Raw genomic sequence first — 11,770 nt, 5'->3', positions numbered from 1 at the left:
TTTGATCAAGCTTTACTGAAATAACTTGGAATTGATTGAAAAATTCATCATGTATGTTATTTGGACCCAAATCCAAAAGGAGATTGATTCTAACCTCATCAAGATCCACATAAATGATGTTTTGCCCTCCACATCTGAAAGTAAAAACTTGGAGTTTGTAGATTGACTCTGATTTGAGATTTTCTAAACATACCAGACGTCTTTGTGAATCATCTTATAACATTCTCAGACAAATTTCTCCCAATAGAGATATTCTTACTACACAACTGAAATTTAAGCTTTGCGAAACTTAATTTATTTTGAAATTGTTAGTAGCATGCGTGGCTCTTCCGCCACCCTCAAGGACTGATGTAGATCCTTCTCTCCACAGGCATGATGTTTAGGATCATCCATATAAAACGAATGGGTGACCTTGTGCCTCTGGTTTCCGGGGGTGCCACAGTTATCCCCTCGAGTATTATTATTATTATGTTTCAGCAGTACGAAACCTCAATAGTGATCAGTCATATATATCGGCTGACGACCGAATAGTTAATGAAAAAAACATATACCAGTTTGTGTATCAAAGTTACGTCTTTGCATGGCCTACCTATCTTTGTAAAGAGTCTAGTTTGAAATTAATTACTTTTTGTTTTCTTTTTTTCTATGGAGGCTTCCACTTTTTTTTTCTAGAAAGATGAAGAAGTACAAGGCCGAAACCCTTCTTTTCCGCATCTACCAAGACAACTGTAATCTCAATCATCTCCTGATGAACGCGCGTCGAGAAACAGGATTTTTGCTCTGGTGGAAGAATGTTTTCAATAAATTCATTTTACCCCAGAAGTTCCAAAATATACTTGTCGAAGAGGAAGATAAATGTAATATGAATAATGAGCTATTATTGAATTATTATTGAGGAACTTATCCAGCGACAGAATTTCAACGGAAAATACCAGCTTTTTGTTCGTCTAGAGGCATTCCATAATTCCGATGAGATCTTTGCTCAGCCCAAATTCATCCGATTCTGAACTTATTGACTAATGACCTGCTTCTCATATGCATGATTTATTGAAACGTGTGCTACTTCATTTGTTATCTCTGACAAGCAGCTAGAGATTTGGCTGCATTTCGCAAAACACAAAGCAAAAACCAAGTCTGAGGACATTATCGACGATTTTCTTGATTGATGTGTTTTGATTCGCTATTTCGGAACAAAAGGAAATACAGGGTGTTTTTCAACTACGGTTCGAAACTTCAGGGGGTAATTCGTTGGGCCGTTTTAAGAAAAAAGGTTCTTATGAACTCGTTTCTGAGATACCGAGCGTTGAAGTTGAAGAAAAAGTATTTATAAAATATCATGGATACCCTCACATCGATTTGGTTGAAATTTGCTACAGTTATTTGAAGTAATGAGGCGCTTATGTAGTCCTGACTAGTTTGAAACCTCTCTAGCATAAAAAATAAAAACTCTTCAGGATGGGCTGATCTCTTACTCAAAATTTTCCTTAGACTGCCAAACACTGTATTAGATATCATAGCAGAAGCTACAAATAAATAAAATTAGGGTAGAGCATGATATAGGCAAAGTTAATCAATCGTGTGATGCCAATTTATTATCTTTCAATATATCAAAGACTAATATAATGCCCTTTAAATGTAACCTGGACCATGTTAGAAATCACACGTTAAAAGGTAAGACCTCGTTAGTCCTTGACTCGCACAAGTTGCTCAACTTCTGAGTATGGGGGCGACAGCTGATTAACGGAAAAACATATTTTAAACAGAACATATTTTAAACAGATATAATTCTTGAAGAACACGCCTATTAGTATTCCATGCAAAAAATTATCCTCAAGTTGTTATGCGATAAGGTCCATCTCTTACCTTTTGGACTATCAATCTGCTAGAAAAGCATATTTTGCACTTTTCGAGTCCCACTTGCGGTACGGAAATTGTTTCTGGGGGAGCAGCTGTCAAAATTTAATGAGTCAAGTTCGCACAATACAAAAAAAAACAGTGAGATTCATTACCACAGCTAGAGTGCAAGATTCCTGTAAGCCCCTTTTTTTAGCACATCACATCTCAAAAGTCTACTGCCTCTTTATTTCAGAAACAGTCTGCCTAATACACCAAAAGCACAAAGATAACATCTCATAATTGGCCAGCTCGCAGTTCCGATATGAATCCTCTACATTCTTTTCATATAAAACTCCTGTTCTAGATGTGAATGACTTGAGAAGTTAAATAATTGACAATCCACACTTTGATGTCACACGTTCCCACACACTGTTAAAATGATAAGGCGGTATTGTTGATACCAACTGAAATAAGTCAGCGCAGAAACGTAAAATCGTTCTGTGTCAAGAAAATCCACCCACCTCATATTTCGCATTGTCAGTAGCGCAACAGCCAGACGTAAATAGTCTTGAGTAAGGTGCTAAGTTATCAGATGAGTCTTGAATGAAGTTATAAGTTGATGAGCCAATTTCATAACTTTAAAATGAGTACAGTACGAAAAAACGTGTAGTATTGAAAGTAGAAAGGGTGAATTGGACACTTTATTGATGGTAAAATCGCAAGTGACATAAATAATTTCAAATTACATTCCAATAATATTAATTAAGTGTAGGAGTTTGATATAACCAATTCTTACCAATCTTACCAATCAATCAACCAACCAACCAACAAACCAACCAACAAACATTCATTTTTATATATTAGACAAGTATAGCTGAGGCACCAGTCAATCTAATAATGACACTGATGCTCTTCAAATATGACTCAACTTCTGATGGATGCACCAAACTCTTACGAAGGTTTGAAATAGATGAACCCTTCAATCTAGCACACCACTATTATAATCTCATTGGAGCCTCTAGAGACACACTACATTTCATCCTATAAAATAGAGGACATTGGCAGATGAAGATCTTCAGGTGGTGCTACAGGTTTTTTCGGATTTTTCTGCAGCTGAAAAAGCAAATGCGTCACTGGAATCAATGAGCTCCGGTGCCAATTGATTTTTGTTGTTGTTTCATAATTTCATGATTTGTATAACTTTCCTGATTGAGTTCAGGTCACCATATAAAGCATTCACCTTCATTCAAATCTTATTTTGATTTATATTTTTCGATGGATTCTTCTATACCGGTAAAGAGGATGGATCATCCAATTATTCAACGCGATAGAAAATATCTCCTAACAGCAATCATTCTGAGCATATCAACAACCACCATATGAGAATGATCAACATAACTCAGGATGTTTGACAACTTCCAAAAACATGTTCCATGTTTCACAATGGTTATTTTTATCCCACAATGAAAATTGACTAATGTGATGTTTATTTAAACAACTTCAATGAACTGAATAACATCACGTCGATTTGAAGATCGTAAATGATCAATGACAAATGGCATTCAGAAATCTGTGAAAATTTTAATCAGCCCAATGTGTTTGGAAGGTCGATTCATATACGATATCGTATTCCGAATGTTTACTGGAAGTGGAAATGGTGAATTTTCAGGAGATATATTATTAGAGGAAAACGCTTTTTGGCTTTCTACTGCTCCAGCATGAAACAAGAAATGTATACCACAGTTTCTGTTTATGAAATCAATAATCCGAAATTGAACCAAGTGCAGTTCAACTTTGATTTACTCCAAATTCGACAAGTTTCAGTTTCTCTCAATCCACTAGTATTTCACCATTTTCAAAACTGTTTTCCTAAGGACACCGTACTCCAAACATGTTGTACCTCAGGGTTAAATATTATTTGTCTTATATACTTCTTAACTCCATGAGGCGCTAAGATATTCAATCATCGACTGTTATGCTATCAATACTCATACCTAGTGTTGGAAGAGGATCTGTTAAACTATGCTCTACAGCAAATCAGTCAAGGTTGACAGTTTTTTGCTTTTTTTGTTCAGAAGCTTAGGTGAGAGCTCAAGAGAAAAAAATCCTTTCTTTGGGTTGGAGAACCTGCAAATTTGTTGCCACATGTTGTGAATGCAGAGAAAGATACTTTGTGGATTTTGAATTGTTTGTATTTCTCTCTAGATGTTACCGGGTACCGAATTTCGTGCAAATTACTCATTTTTTGCAAGAGTTATTTTCAAAAAGCAAATTTCGCTGCACAAGGAGTCACGCGTTGGGGATACCTTTCATGATAGATGCGTCTGGCCTCGCTTGGACATGGTACCAAAAATCACTTTATAAACTCCGAACTGTGAATTTGTCAATTAATAGTTAAAAGTGTGACAGCGAACTTCTATTTTCATAAACAAACTTCCATAGCCTACTCGATTTGAATAACTTAATTTGCAAGCGGAGAGTGACAAGAATTATTGAAATCAAATTTGGCTATAAAGTAATCATGCATCGATATAGAAAATTGTAAATATTTCGATAACGATCACCTCCAGCGTTGTTGAGAAAGTATACCTTTTTTACTTGGAAAAGGTGTGGAAATTAGGTTTTTTCATGAAAAGTACCAAAAGTTTTCTGTTAGAAAAGTTGGGGCAATTTGAAATAAATAGATAGATAGATAGATATATATTTATTGGCTACGTTATATACATGAAATATTTGTAGCAAGTCAAATAGGAACATATTCACACTCGTGTTCTTGAAAAATTCATATAAATATACCCACACACACATATATATACACATATATACACGTATACATACACATATACACACATATATACATGTATATAGAAACATACACTGTCGTAAAACAACTAAAACTAATACTTAAAAAATATACAAGTCATTTCAGAAGTTCAGTAGTTGGCGTACTCATATATTCGTCAATCGAATAAAAACAGATTTGTATTAATAAATTTTTTATTGTCGCTTTAAAGTTTGCTGATCCTAGTTTCTTATTTTCCGCGGTAGTTTATTATATATATCCAAATCGAGCGAATTTTTTTTGATATTCCTAGTCTAAACCTCCTATTCAATAGAGAATCGCCATGCCTAGTGTTATAATTATGGTTTGAACTATTTGTGGAAAAAGTGTGGCAATTTTTATGGATCTCTAATAAACATTGAAATATAAATATAGAGGGAACTGTCATAATTCCTAATCTTATAAAATGAGATTTGCATGAATCTCTAGGAACCAATCCTACAATGATTCTGACCGCACGTTTCTGCATCACAAAAATCCTGGAAGTATGGACAGAGTTACCCCAAAGTAAAATTCCATAAGTCAGGTGGCTATGGACAAGAGAAAAGTAGGAAATCATGAGTATATCTGTGCTGACAGATCTTTTCAGTCTTCACATGAGAAAGAGTTGACAAGCCAGCTTCTTCGAAAGAATATCAATATGATGGGACCATTTAAGTGACTGGTCTAAAGTAATACCTAATAGCTTCACAGACTGATTACTGTTAGATGAAAAATTGGAAGAAAAAATCAATTTTTGTGTTTTTGATTGGTTTTGTGTCAGACCATTCGGTATTAACCATTCATCGATCTTTTCAATCAAGGTTTCATCCTTCTGTTTCAAATTGACAAGATTCGAGTTCGAGAAATGAAATGTAGCATCATCTGCATATAAAAGCCCCGTCACAAACTTAAGGTGATCAAATATATCATTGATATAAATAATGAACAGAATTGGTGACACTGGTGACAGCGTACGCAGCGCCCCCTAGATGTTACATAAAAATTATTACGAAATTATCATTTCCCACGTCAAAAAAACCCCGAGTACTGAATTTCGCGATGATAACTGAATTTTTGCAAGAGTTATTTTCAAAAAGCGAACCAAAAAATTTAATTTCAACACCCCGTATCTTCGAAACGAAGCATTTTCGGACATAAGTTCATATAGACTGTTTTTTTTTGAAATTGTCTCAGGAATACGTCACTTGAATATTTAAACATACTTATGTTACACCCTGTATATGTTATTGTGGATTATACAGTGGAGTTTCTTCCAGATGTTGGGATCAAAATGAAACAGAAAGTGAATATTTAGGGCACATTACACCATGGTATAAAACTCATCATCACATTTGGACGTGAATCACAAATACATATCTGTTCATCGAATTTCCAGATTGAAAATCAACTACCAGGTTTCATCTCCAAATTCCTTTCCGGATACGAGACATAGCAAGAGAAAAGACAACAATTAGACCCATCCTCCACTGAAACACCACCCCCATATCACTCTCGCGAAAAGGGATAAGGAGTTGCCAAAATATCCGCAAGGAGCGCTGGGTGTGCGTCCCGGCAAACCCTGCTGCAGTATTCGTCCGGAATCCGAACACGATGCTTAGCGTCGCGACGCTTTTAGTCGGTCTTCCCATACCTGTAGTGACAGTGATGGACCATCAATTCACCTGTTATGCCTAGTGGTGTCAGTTACGAACTCCGTTTTTGATTTGTTTGATTCAGTTTCGAGAGTTTTCATTCAGATGATTCGCAGACACGCTTTTGAAAGTTCGCAAAGTTGCTAAGAGAAGAAGGTGAGTTTTTGGATGTTCTTCGCTTGTTACTCTCGGAGACCCGGATGAATTTGATAGAAGTTATTTCGGGAAAATTAGCTCTGCGAGCTGGTTGAAGCTGAGGATGGTTTTCATTCTATATTTCCGATTAAATAGAACAATATTGGATTCTTATCTGCAGCGGTTTCATCTGTGATTCCTCTGCAATATTCGGGCGATTATTGATATGAACTGAGAGCAGATGGAAAACAAATCAATGTCCAATGCATTTCCACTCTGTTTTCAGAACATAATGCAATTCTTTGAAAAAAAAATGTAGGTATGGCACATGCGTAATTGAATGGAAAGTAGTTTACATCATTGAATTTATTGGTAAAATATTCAGCAATCAAAAAATCTTCCTGCAATTATTTTGATTTTATCATTCTGAATTTTCTGGTTTTTTACCCTTGCAAGAATTGAAAGAATCCATCCTCATACACAAGTCAATGACAGTCAAGCGGCGTTGGTAGCTCTTGGCTTCTACCAAGCAACGTCTAAATTGGTAGCAATTTGCCAAAAAAGACTCTCCTCGATAGGAAGACCTAACAGATTGTCTCTGGTCTAGATTCCTGGCCATACTGGCCTGGAAGTCAACGAAGCTACTGACTTTCTTGCAAAGGAAGGTGCTGCAAGCAGCTTCATCAGGCCAGAACCTGTCAACGGTATCGCTTTAGGCTTTGCCAAACAAGCTTTGAACACCTGGATGGCAAGATTTATGGGCCTCTGGCAGAATTTCCCAGGATTAGCTCGGTCCAAGGCGTTTTTACACACCCTTCAAAGCTTGATAGCAAACAGTTGTTGGACCACAGTAGGGATGAACTACGATGTCTAACAGGCCTTCTTACAGGTCACTGTCATTTTTATCATCATATGCAGAAACTAGGACTTCGGAAGACAGTGTGTGTCGGCTCTGTTTGGAAAAATGATGAAACAGCAGAGCACATACTTTGTGTCTGCCCCGCTGGGGACCGAATGAGGTTTTTAGAGTTCGGCAGAGCCGTACTCCCACTATCTGGCATGAAAGACCACTCAACATACAAACTAATCGGCTTCATTAGGAGCTGGGTTCATTTGGTAGAGTTGTAGTTTTTAAACTACTTTTAAATAACGTTTTTGATTGAAGTTTTTATTAATTCCTTATTATATTTTCTGAACAAAATCATCTAAACAAACGCATCTCCTAGCAACACCTAGCATACTCCATTTGAAGGAGATTGTAGGGCACTACATTACACCCCCCTAAAAAAATATTAAACGCGAAAATGAACTCTTTTTCCAAAGCGGGTTACATAATTTGATTTTTCTGGATTTTCACTTTTGATTTTCTGATTTCTTCTTGAGAATTCCATTTGGTGTGTTTGGAAATTTTGCATTTCCAGGTAAATTTTCATTCGGAGGATAAAAAGATATTTTCAAAAATTGACTTAGTCAAGACCTTTCACCAAATTTTGATGGCTCCAGAGGATATCGAGAAAACTGCCATAATTAACCACAGTTCGGGAGCAGTCTTCTAGAAGGATGGTAAAGTAACAGATTTTGCACGACTGAATTCAGTTTCTGGCTCCATGCTGTAGTCTGGACTAGTTTGATAGTTTGATAGAACAACGATCTTCTTCTATGGAAGTTGGGGAACTACTGAATTAAGTATAGTTGTAGACTCTTTACTCATTTGTTGAATAAGTTTTTCTATGCCTTTCATTCTCCTATTATTATTTTCGAGATTTTCAATCAGCTTATCACAAAGAATCTCTAGCTTGTTCACCTTTTCAATAACACTACCTTCTGCTTGAGGTTCCTTAGATTTTTCCCGATTACTGATTTTGCAAAGAAGTTCTGTGAAATCAAAGTCTTGGGAATTTATCATTCTAGGATACTCCTTAAGAATTTCAGCCTCCAGCATTATTTTCATCAGTTCCACCAGGATTGACATTGAAATATTGAAGTAGGTTAACTATCTGCCCTCGCGAAAGGTTTTGAAATAACTTGACCATGGTTTTATCAAATGCGTAAGAACTATTCACTTCTTGGGGTCAACAATTGTAGTTTTTAAACTACTTTTAAAAAACGTTTTTGATTGAAGTTTTTATTAATTCTTTATTATATTTTCTAAACAAAATCATCTAAACAAACACATCTCCTAGCAACACCTAGCATACTCCATTTGAAGGAAATTGTAGGGCACGACAGAGTGTAAATAACTGAGAGCCACAATAAACCCTTGCGGTTGCAGTGTATGGTCGAATAGATCTACTCACTTTGGACCTAATCTAACCTTGCACAAAAGTTAGAATGCGTTTCTCGAAAAAAATGCACAAGAAATGATTAAGGTTTTTTTAGGAGGATCATTCCATCACGTACTCATCTCTATTTCTTTATAGGTTCCTGGGTCTACTCACCTTATTGAGAAGTGAAACTTCAACTATTCACAAGAGTTATAGTATTACACACACATTTTGCCATGTTTTTTTTGTCTTCCAGTTTTGGGACCTGATCCCATGAAATATTTCTCAAACAGCAGCAGTGCCATATTTCCTGAAGTTTTCTTAGGTCTAGTTCTTCAGTTCATTCTTATTGGTTTTGCTACGAAGGATATTCTTGTTGTTTTTCTCTTGGCATTCTGTAAATGTGTTCCAAAAACAACATTTTTCAAGCAGACTACTATTATAATATTCATGCAGTCATTGTTCACTGTGGTTCTGGCGTTGAATTTGGTCATTATTACGCCTTGGTCAAACGGACTGGTTTAAGTTTGACGATAGTAGTGTCACGAAGTGTTGTAGCGATGCATTGAATCTATTGGAGCCTCTGAAGACACCCTACATTTTGTTTTATAAGAGAGAGGACATTGGTAGATCAAGATCTTCAGATGATGTGGTGCTGCAGGTTTTTCCGGGTTTTCCTGCGCCACTGGAATCAATGAAGTCTACCCGGAGCGCCCAATAATTTTTATTGTTGTTTTTATTTTTATCGTTGTTTCAATACGGAAATGTTTCCTACTTCTTCATCAATCTCAAACACCTGTTCATGCAGCTGTAGTTTCGTAGGAAGGTATCATCTTTCCCTCCAACCGATTTCCTGGAGTCTTTGAAGTCCACTAGATACTCGTTAGGACAACAAGAGGATTGTTCCGAATTCTTGGGGTTCTTGTTGAATACTCTTCGTGAGCAAAACAATAGCAAAATCAATACTCCTGACCGCTCTGGACTGAATGATTCCGTACAGCCCATCTCGTCTTGTGTTTGTAAATCTTTTGCTGGAAAAATCCTCACTTGTTTACTTTGTGGTAAATGTTCAAGAAGTACCGAAAACTTACGTGAATTTCTGGAACTTCATGTAGCTTTTCCTAATATGACTAATAACCAGTCTGTGCAAAGCTTATTGTTAAATCATCTGAAAATGGAATTTTCAACAGGAGATGATCGACTGTATTGTCAAACATGCGCCAAACTAACTGACTGTTATAAGGAAACAACTATAGCTGAGGAACTAGTCAATCTAATAATAACACTGATGATTTTCAAACAAGACTCAACCTCTAACGGAAGGAAGAAAACTCTTTGGAAGGTTCGAAATAGATGAACATTTCAACCTAGCAAACCACTATTATAATATATATGCAGTCATTGTTCACTGTGGTTCTGGCGTTGAATTTGGTCATTATTATGCCTTGGTCAAAGACGAAACGGACTGATTTAAGTTTGACGATAGTCGTGTCACGAAGTGTTCTGGCGATGCATTGAATCTATTGGAGCCTTTGGAGACACCCTACATTTTGTTTTATAAGAGAGATGACATTGGTAGATCCAGATCTTCAGATGATGTGGTGCTGCAGGTTTTTCCGGGTTTTCCTGCAGCTGAAAAAGCAAATGCGCCACTGGAATCAATGAAGTCTCCCCGTAGCGCCCAATAATTTTTATTGTTGTTTTTTATTTTTATTGTTGTTTTAATACATTTTTCTTCTTTGCATATTCAAGTTTTCTCTGAACATTTTAGTTTCTTCATGAATTTTTTCGTGGGGACCAGTATCTGCAATATTGATTCTTCTTTCATATTTTTCTGTTAAAGTCTAGGATACGAACATCCGTATTGAAAAAAAAATTGTAATTTTTGAAATATTTTCTTCAATGTATTTTTTTTCTGATTGATTCGGTCATTACTTGATGAAGATCCATAGAAATTTCACAAACTGCACCTAAACGATTTGATCTCCACAAACTCTATTGAAAAAATATATCACAACATGTTTCGCTAAACATTAGCTTCTTCAAATGATAATAATGATAATAAATAATGTTTAGCGAAACATTTTGTGAAATATCCTTTCAATGATGTTTGTGGAGATCAAATCGTTTAGGTGTAGTTTGTGAAATTCAATGTATATAAACAATGGAAAATTCAGAAGCAAGGTTAGGTTAGGTTAAGTCCAAAGTGAGTGGGTCTATTTGAACCTCCACCACAACCCGCAAGGGTTTATTGTGGCTCACACTTATTCACACTCGATCACATGAACTCAGCTTGTTAACAAGCCGATTAGTTTGTATAGTGGTCTTTCAGGGTCAGATTTTAAGAGAATCCTGGAAGATTCTGCCAGAAGTCCATAAATCTTCTTGCCATCCAGGTGTTCAATCTTTGTTTGGCAAAGCTCAAAGCGATGCCAATGACAAGTTCTGGTCCGATCAAGCTGCTTGCAACACCCTCCTTCGCAATGGAGTCAGCAGATTCATTTTCTTCCAGGCCAGTATGGCCAGGAATCCACACCAGAGACAATCTGTTGAGTCTTCCTATCGAGGAGAGTCGTTTCAGGCAATTTACTAACAATTTAGACGTTGCTCGGTAGGAGCCAAGAGCTTTCAACGCCGCTTGACTGTCTGAGAATATTTGTATTGACTTGTGTATCTCCAGTCTCTCCGGGCACGTTGATATCTCTGTCCTGGGTCTGCGACCCAGGAACCGGAAGGTGTTTTTGATCCATCTGTGGACCAACAGCTATCTGCTCTAGGCTAGGTGGTTCTAGCTGGAACATTGGCCACACCACTAGGCTACGTTCCACTGTGTGTGGAACTTCACGTATTTGGTACTGTGGTTCTTCTCTTCCAGATATCAGGTATTCATGAGTAAGCCTGGTGTGTTCTGTTCTGAGCCCAGTTAGTATCACTTGTTTTCTCCTGTTCAGAGTTCTGAACCACCATGGTCCTACCGTTGGTTTGATTCCATTGAATTTGTGAGGCCTTCTAGTTCGTGTCCATAATCGCCTTTCGTGCGCTTTGATAACTGATTTGTT

This window comes from Leptinotarsa decemlineata, unplaced genomic scaffold, assembly GCF_025532065.1.
Source record: "Leptinotarsa decemlineata unplaced genomic scaffold, Ldec_3_MD MMD2_tig00000882_RagTag_RagTag, whole genome shotgun sequence".
In the NCBI taxonomy this organism is placed as follows: Eukaryota; Metazoa; Arthropoda; class Insecta; order Coleoptera; family Chrysomelidae; genus Leptinotarsa; species Leptinotarsa decemlineata.
The sequence above is the reverse complement of the archived record's forward strand: the minus strand, read 5'-3'. Positions refer to the sequence as shown.